The 9124-nt window shown below is 46.6% G+C and overlaps 1 protein-coding gene across 3 annotated transcripts in view; it reads right to left on the bottom strand.

Annotated features, from left to right (window-relative positions):
• LOC135205298 (dnaJ homolog subfamily C member 13-like) overlaps window positions 1-9124 on the bottom strand; it is a 683293-nt gene that overhangs the window by 449594 nt on the left and 224575 nt on the right. The window lies entirely within an intron of this gene.

Raw genomic sequence — 9124 nt, 5'->3', positions numbered from 1 at the left:
TTTACGTTATTACGTAGAAAGAACAAGAAGCATTAGGGGGACTTCAGGTTCTCTTCTGTTCTGTCAAAGATCCTACTAGACCTATGTCTAAAAATGCGATGGCCTTTTTCGTAAGAGAAGTCATTAAGGAAGCGCATTTGCTTTGCAGGAAGAATGCTTTGGATTGCTTAAGGTTAAAGCTCCGAGGTGAGAGCGGTAGTTACGTCCTTGGCATTCAGAAAAAATTTAGCCCTCAAGGACATTATAGATTCTACGTTTGGAGGACAAATTCGGTTATTTGCCTCGCATTACCTAAGAGACATGAAGACAACGTTTGATAATTGTCAAACGTTAGGCCGTACGTATCCTCAGGTACAGTACTGGGCAAAGGAGTTTCCACCCCATAACCTACTAACATGCTAGGCTATTATTTTAATTAGGTTATAGTGTTCTTATGGTTGTCTGGGAAGGTTATTACCCGCTCAGTTTTTTGGTGTAGTGTTTGTTATAGTGTTTGTGTGTGGTTCAGGTGACTAACTTTCCTAGCATGAATGCCCGTGGTAAATGAGGACTAGGGTTTTCTGTCAGCAGATTGGTCATGTCCAGTTGTCAGACCCTTGTTATTAGCTTTCTCAACAAACAGGTCACATCCTAGTTGAGAGCTACTAAGGTTTAGCAGGCTAAGAGGCAGGACCTACGAAGTCAGCTACCTTAGCAGGTAAGGAACCTAATAGTAATTTTAAAAATTAGTTAATTTTTAAATTATGACGATGTTGCTGTCTATGACCCACCTCCAAATGTGTCAATCAGCTATATATATACCTGCCAGGTAAGTGTCATGCATAAAAATGATATTGTTATGATACAATAAAGTTTTATGCATACTTACCTGGCAGGTATATATAATTAAAATTCCACCCTCCTCCCCTCAGGAGACAGGGTTCAGAGAAAATCTGAGGAAATGGGGTGGCCATCACCTGAACTACCAGTGTACTAGCGGTTGCCGCGAGTTTTGAAATTCTGACCAGTGCGACAAGAGGATAAGCTATATAATATACCTGCCAGGTAAGTATGCATAAAACTTTATTGTATCATAACAATATCATTTTGTCCTCCAGTCCTTAGTTCCAAAGTCACTACCTGCCAGACCGGGGCCGTACATCCACAGTCAGTGACGGGGAGTCAGCTCTCTGTCATGACAATGGCACGGATGAGAGAAGAGACTGAGCTGCGGCTCAGACCCACCTGCGAAGACCAAGCCTGGTTCTTTGTCAGGAGCCATGGTCGATGTCCCTGTCCCTCGGGATAAGGAATCAAGGAATCAGGAGAGACTAAGAGGAGGTCTCCGTACCGACCTCTTCGCTAGAGGCATCGGCCTCAAAGAGTGGTGGGGTGCATCGTGAGGACAATTCTCGGTCTTGCCAGGCAGGGAGCTGCGTCATTGCTAGCAGTAGCGCTGCTACCAGTTATGCTACAGCAGCGCTGCTACCAGTGCGGGAGAACTGATGCATTCTCCTCGGAAAAGCACCTCGTCCATGCGATCACGCTCTCCTAGACCTACGCCTTGTCACCACCGCGGGTTGGTGCAGGGGTGCGGATCACTCCCCCTGGCAGCAGTGCTGCTAGGAGAGGTGAGAGCATCCAATCCACCTCTCCTATTCCTTCTGCTTCCTCGGGCTACACCGGGAGGGGCGAAGCGAATACGTAGTAGGAATCCTGTAGAATCCTCTCCATGGGATTTGGCATCGGCAGCCTATGTCCCTGAGGTTTTAGGATCCCATCGAAAGTACTCTCAAGTTGTCGAGGATGGTTCCAGGTCCAGGAGGTCTGGCAAGGTTCTCCCTCATGAGGAAGTAGATCAGGAGGAACGATCTCTGGAAGCACTAGATGGTCCTTTGCCAAGAGACTCAGACACCCCTGAGATACAGAGAACCTTTGCAGAGATTGTTGCACTGGATATGTCAGCACAACGATCTTAGAGAAGCAGCTGCAACCTCCTCTTGCAGGAGATTGCCTCACCTCCGCATCGAATCTTTTTGGGGACCCATGAGGGAACCCAGGGCTTCGACGAAACTTCCGTGGTCAGCCTTGGCTGACAGAGTGTTGGACCAGGTGAATAATCTTGTATCAGGACAAGAGAATTTTGTACATGAAAACTTACCCAGCAGATATATACTTAGCTATAGACTCGGTCGTCCCGACAGAATTCAAAACTCGCGGCACACGCGACAGGTAGGTCAGTGATCCACCATTCCCGCCGCTGGGTGGCGGGGTCTGGAACCATTCCGTTTTCTAAGTCATAATTTCTCTGTCGGTTGAACGGACAACACCTATTGTTCATTCCTCCATCTTGGATTTCTACTCGTTTGCCGAGAATTTGGATTGGTTTTTTGGTGACGTATTCTGTTCTTTCTCTGGCTTGGCATACGCTTATTGTGGATCGCCTTCGTCGAGAGACTCGTCCGATAGGAGTTTGTTCTCCTGAGAGGGAGAGTTCTTTCGCCCTATAGGCTTTCTTCTCCAAAGCGCCCTATGACGGGTAAGGCTTTGAATCCTGGTAGACAGGAAGATCGTAGCCTCTCTCCTATGAGACGCCGCGAATCGAGCAGAAGTCTCGATCGGTTTAGGTTCAAGGAACCGGAAGATAGACAAAACCGATTTAAGTATCAGGATCCTTTGGGTCTGCAGGACCAGGAGCAGGCAGGCGCAAAGAGGCAGCGAGACGCAAGAAAGGGCGTCAAGAGCCTCTCAGAAACCACAGGATTCAGGACGTCAGAGTCTGCTAGAAGGCAGGAATCAGGACGCCATGAGTCAGGACGCCAGCCATGAGTCAGGGCGCCAGGAGTCAGGACGCCATGTCAGGGCGCCTATCAGGGCGCCAGGAGTCAGGCGGGCCAGGAGTTCAGGACGCCAGGAGGCAGGACGCCAGGAGTACGTTAGGCGTCAACGAGTTTAGGGCGCCAAGAGCCTGTTTAAGCGTCAGGAATCAGGACGCGGGGATCTTTTCAAGCGCCCTGAATCAGGGCGCCAGGAGCCTTTCAAGCGCCGCGAGCCTGGCGAACCGCAAGGGCCTAGACAACAAGAGTCTAGTAGGCGCAAGAGTGTTTCGGACAGACAGGAGCCTCACTCTTCGTATAGAAGTTCGAACGTTCAGCGCATCCCCTTCTCGGAAAGGAAAGGAGTTCTTCTCCCAGGAAGAGCCGATCACTCCCAAACAAGGTCTCCTTCGGTGGATCCGTTGGAACAGGTATCGGAAGAGGAGGAGCCCGTAGATGTAGCAGTTTTCTGACTACAAGAGGCTTTCCGTTTTGCTGCTCGAGGAGTTCGGAGACTCCCTTCATCCTGCTGACCCTCCTTCACCAGGATCTTTGATGTCGAGCACAAAAGCTCACAAGTCGTCTTCCTTCGTCAAGATGCTCCCTGCTGTTTATTGAAAAAGGCCTTAAGACCTTTCAGAGTGGTTGACTTCCAGAAGGGAAGCGGGCAAAACAGTTTTTTCCTGCCCTCCTTCCAAGTTAACAGGTAAACCAGGAAGGTGGTATGAGACCAAGGAACCTATGGGGTTAGGCCTCCCTTCATCCGCAGATGCGGATTTCGCTTCCTTAGTGGACTCTTCCAGGAGGAAGTCTTTGCTTTCTGCTAAAGCAACATGGGGCATGTGTGAGCTAGACCACCTTCTAAAGGGCCTCTTTAAGACCCTGGAAGTCTTCAACTTCATGGACTGGGCTTTGGGAGCGTTTAGCTAAGAGAGCTCAGGACACTGACTTTGTCTCCATGGAGGAACTTTCAAGCGTCCTGGCTTGCTTGGACGGAGCGGTTATGGACGGTTCGTAGAAGTTGCCTCTCTTTTTTTTCGGAAACGGGAGTCTTAAAGAAGAGATCGGTCTTTAGCTCTTTTCTAGCAAGAGCCGTATCACCTTTACAAAGAACATCTCTTCTTTTATTTTTGCACCGTTGTCCCGCACTGTTTCCACAGGAGACTGTTAAAGAGGTTGCTAAATCTCTTACGGGAGGAGAAGGCAACTCAGATCTCCTCACTCACTCAGCCAAGAAGTTTAGGCCGGCCGTGCCTATCGAGAAGAAAGAAAGACCCTCTTTTGTACAGCCCTTTCGAGGTGCCTCCTCTTCTAGGACCCCTCTTAGAGGTCGCAGACCAGATAGAAGGAGTAGACCATCTAGAAGGTCCTTCGGGAAGTCTAGATGAGCAGGGAGTCCTCCAGACGAAAGTAGGCGCCAGACTACTCCACTTTGCAAAAGTCTGGGCGCAGAAGGGAGCGGACTCTTGGTCCCTCTCGATCCTGAAAAAAGGATACTTGATCCCCTTCAGAGAAAATCCTCCCTTGACGACAACTCCAAGGGAGTTGACTGCAAGATACTCGGATCCGGTCCGAAAGCTTGCTATTTTGCAAGCAGTGGAACAGATGATTTCCAAGGAAGCGGTAGAACTGGTTCAAGATCTCCAGTCTCCAGGATTTTACAATCGGCTATTCCTGGTACCGAAAGCATCGGGGGGATGGAGACCGGTTCTAGACGTCAGTGCCCTGAATTTCTTTGTCTTGAAGAAGAATGGAGACGTCTTCCTCTGTTCTGTCTGCTCTTCGTCCAGGGGACTGGATGGTGTCCCTGGACCTTCAGGATGCGTAATTTCCATGTGCCAATTCATCCGGCAGCAAGGAAATATCTGAGATTCATGTTCCAAGGGAAAGTATTCCAGTTTCGAGCGATGTGTTTCGGACTTTCGACTGCCCTCAAGTCTTCACGGACATCATGGAAGAAGTAGCTTATTGGCTACATCTGGAAGGGATCAGGATCTCTTTATATCTGGACGATTGGCTAATAAGAGCCCAATCGGAGAAAAAATGTCTGGAGGACCTTTTATTCACTCTAAATTTGACAAAGTCCCTAGGACTTTTAGTCAATCGCGAGAAATCCATGCTGACTCCCCAGCAGTAGTATTGTCTATCTGGGGATTCAGATGGATTCTCGGGATTTCTAGCGTATCCTTCGCAGGAAAGGAAGAGAAACGCTGCTTAGCAAAAGGTGGCAGTCTTCTTAAGGAAAGAACATTGTGCCGTGGAGGGAATGGATGAGCTTACTGGGGACCCTCTCCTCGATGGAACAGTTCGTTTCCTTAGGAAGACTACACCTACGACCCCTTCAATTTTATCTGAAGGAGAAATGGGATTGGAAGTCCAACAATCTGGGAGAAACATTTCCAATCTCGAAAGGGATCAAGGAGAATATCCGCTGGTGGTTAGATCCACAGAAACTAAGCAAGGGAATCTCCCTTCGCTTACAGAACCCTCGCCTAGCGTTATTTGCAGACGCCTCAGATTCAGGGTGGGGAGCGACCCTAGGTTCGGAAGAAGTGTCAGGCACTTGGGAAGGAGAGCAAGTGTCCTGGCACATAACAAAAAAGAACTAACAGCCATTCATCTAGCTTTAGTTCATTTCGAGGAACAGGTCTCAGGTCTGGGGATTCAGATTCACTCGGGACAACACAACAAGCCCTCGCTTATATAAAAGAAACAAGGATCTGCTGATTTGGGCTCAGGAAAGGAAGATCTCTCTTCTCAAGGTTTGTGAGAAAAAATGTCCGGGCAGATCTGTTGAGCAGAAAAGAACAAGTCCTACCCACGGAATGGACTCTCAATCCTCAGATTTGCCAGCAACTATGCATCTGTGGGGAAGGCCCAATATAGACCTGTTCGCGACCAACAGGAATCACAGATTAGAGAACTATTGCTCCCCGATCTCGGATCCACAAGCAGTAGCAGTAGACAGCTTTCTGCTAGATTGGACGGGCTTGGACGCATATGCCTTCCCTCCTTTCAAGATAGTAGGGGAAGTAGTGAGGAAGTTGGCTTGCTCGGGAATGGAACAAGAATGACCCTCATCGCTCCCTTCTGGGCCAGCTCTCGATTGGTTCACAGAGGTGCTGGAGTGGTTAGTAGATTTCCAAGATCGCTTCCACTGAGGAACGATCTTCTCAAACAACCCACTTCGACAGGTTTTCACAAAAACCTCCCCGCTCTAAGTCTGACCACCTTCAGACTGTCGAATGGACTTGTCAGAGCAGGGGCTTTTCACGAGAAGTGGCGAAGGCTATTGCAAGAGCCAGAAGAGTCTCCACCTCTAAAGTATATCAGTCGAAGTGGGAGTTGTTTAGAAGATGGTGTAAGGGGAAGAAAATATCCTCTTCCAGTACCTCTGTAACTGAAATCGCAGATTTTCTCCTATATTTGAGGAAAGACTTTAACCTGGCAGTAATCAACAGTGAAGGGTTACAGAAGTATGCTGGCCTCAGTCTTTCGACATAGAGGAATAGATCTGACCAATAATAAAGATCTACATGACCTTATAAGGTCTTTCGAAACCACGAAAGACCATGTAGTCCAGAAACCTAGCTGGAACTTGGATGTGGTCCTCAAGTTCCTAATGTCGGAAAAATTCGTACCGTCTCACGCAGCTTCTTTTAGAGACTTAACGAGAAAGTCATTATTCCTCTTTGCGTTAGCCAACAGCTAATGAGAATTAGCGAGTTGCAAGCTTGGAAGGTAAAAGTGGGTTTTAAGAAGGATTCATCGATTTGCTCCTTTAAAACCATTTTTTCTAGCAAAAAACTGAAAATGCCCTCAAAGCCTTGGCCAAGAAGCTTTGAGATAAGAGGAACTATCATTCATTAACAAATGGAAGAGGAACAGAAAGGACTTTGTGTCCAGGTCAGGGCACTCAAGTTCTACCTGGAGAAGAAAAAGTTGCTGGAGGTACAGAAGAAAGTCTTTGGTGCTCTGTAAGAGGATCGGAAAAGATCAATTTCCAAGAACGCCCTTACATTCTTCATAAAGGATGTAATAAGGGAAGCTCACCTTAAGTGCGATGAAGAGCACCTCAAGGTTCTCAGAGTAAGAGCTCATGAAGTGAGAGCCATAGCTACGTCAATGGCATTTCACAAAACATGGTCTCTGCAGGCACTTATAGAGTCTACATTTTGGAGATGTAATTCTGTGTTTGCCTCGAATTACCTAAGAAGAACGTAAAAATTTCGTACGAAAAGTGCTTTGCTCTGGGGAGCGTATGTTTCGGCGAATTCAGTGCTGGGAGAAGGGCTGAGGCTAATCCTTCGAATTTACTTTAGTGTTTAAATTATCTTTTATTGGTGGTTGTTTTTATTGGTTAATTGTCAGAGGGAATAGGGAACCCTCTTGCAATTCATAGATTATAACAGTACTAACATGGTCAGGTGATCGGGATTGGCTTCAGTGCTCCTTGTGATTATTTTTAGTAACCTTAACTCTGTCATGTAAGAGGGCGAGTCTCCATTGATATGACAAAGGTCAAGGCTCTACCATGTAATGGGTCAGCCCCCATTGGTACGATCCAGAATAGGCTCTGTCGCGTAAGCGGGCTAGCCCCCATTGACACGATCAAAGAGTTATTCAGCCATAGGTTCATTCCTCGTTGAAACTCTTGAGGCAGGCAGACTCATCGACAGTAGTCATGAAGTCTTCAGCCCAATCAGGTAGGAACCATGGATTATTTTATCCAAGAACATAGGTTGTTTTTTCCCTGTTTTTTTAATGTATTTAGTTTAAGTATTATTTTGTTTTTAGCTGTCTCTTGCCCGCCACCAAGGGTGCCAATCAGCTAAGTATATATCTGCTGGGTAAGTTTTCATGTACAAAAATGATATTGTTAAGATACAATAAAGTTTTGTACATACTTACCTGCAGATATATACGATTAATGGCCCACCCATCCTCCCCTCAGGAGACAGGTGGAGAGAAATTATGCTTAGAAAACGGGAATGGTTCCAGACCCCGCCACCACCCAGCGGCGGGAATGGTGGATCACCTGACCTACCTGTCGCGTGTGGCCGCGAGTTTTGAAATTCTGTCGGGACGACCGAGTCTATAGCTAAGTATATATCTGCCAGGTAAGTATGTACAAAACTTTATTGTATCTTAACATATCATTTCACTTAGGTCCAGCCAATCAAAGAGACTGCTTCCTCCTCTACCTCGCCAGAGGCGCTTTTACACATCCTTGGAAAGGCCTCTGTCAACCAAGCAGGTGGACTCGGACCTGGTTCGCCTCAGTCCAGGTCTGTTGCCTCAGCACCTGACAAGTGAGAGTATAGTGGTCCCCCACCCATTACGCAGGGGATGCGTACGAGACCCCCCCACCCCTGAATAGTTAGAACTGCGGAATAGTTGGAACCCTTATAAAAATGCTTAAAACCTCTTATTTTGTTAGTTAAAACTCAAGAAAAACTCACACATACTGGTTATACCTGGTGTGGTAGTTTTATCACAAAAAGTGCATTTGTGATGAAATTGATTAAAAAAACAAAAAAACCAGGAAATGTAGATATTTCTCATAGAAAAAATACTGCGAATAGGCAAATTTTCCATGAATAATGCGGGGAAATGTTCCAGAAGAGAAATCTGCGAATGTGTGAGTCTGAGAATCCGGAGAACGCAAATACGAGGGTCCACTGTATTTCTTTTTCTCAACAGGAGGCAGCTATGTTGGAAGCTACCCACCATGGCAGCTCTCCAGTCAGTATCCTAGTTAGACTTGTGGACTTCCCAGTGTCTAAGGTCGCTGCTTCCTCCGGGCCATCGTCCTGGGGGGAAGACTCAAGCTTTGTTCCTACGCGATATACAAACCCTCAGTCCCTTTACATAAGGAATTACTTTGTGTAGGCTGGAATTATGGCCGTTAAATTCCTTAGGCAGTAACTACCGTCTGGTAGGCCTGCCTGCCCGGATTTATGCACCCCACTTTGCATTCGGCCATCTTCCGATGAGACCATATTTTTGTGAGCTTTTGCTGACTAGCTGGTTAAATCATTTTCCCGGTGGGATCTTTAATCTTATATTTTTTAAATAAATATGTGTACACAGTTTTGATATAAAAATAATAATTGAATTTAATAATTAATATGCAAATCCACCTTGTGTTAAGGGTCGCAGCAAAGGTATGCCAACATATTTATTATTAGTACTTATTTTTTATTCAGTCTTATCAAGCAATTATTCAGCTGTAGGATTCCTACACCCGGCAGACTTAACTTTCAAATTTCCCAGTGGCGCTGCCATCATTAGTGCAAGTAACTAGTTACCGCCCACCTTCGGTAAAC

This window comes from Macrobrachium nipponense, chromosome 49 (assembly GCF_015104395.2).
Source record: "Macrobrachium nipponense isolate FS-2020 chromosome 49, ASM1510439v2, whole genome shotgun sequence".
In the NCBI taxonomy this organism is placed as follows: domain Eukaryota; kingdom Metazoa; phylum Arthropoda; class Malacostraca; order Decapoda; family Palaemonidae; genus Macrobrachium; species Macrobrachium nipponense.
The sequence above is the reverse complement of the archived record's forward strand: the minus strand, read 5'-3'. Positions and strand labels throughout refer to the sequence as shown.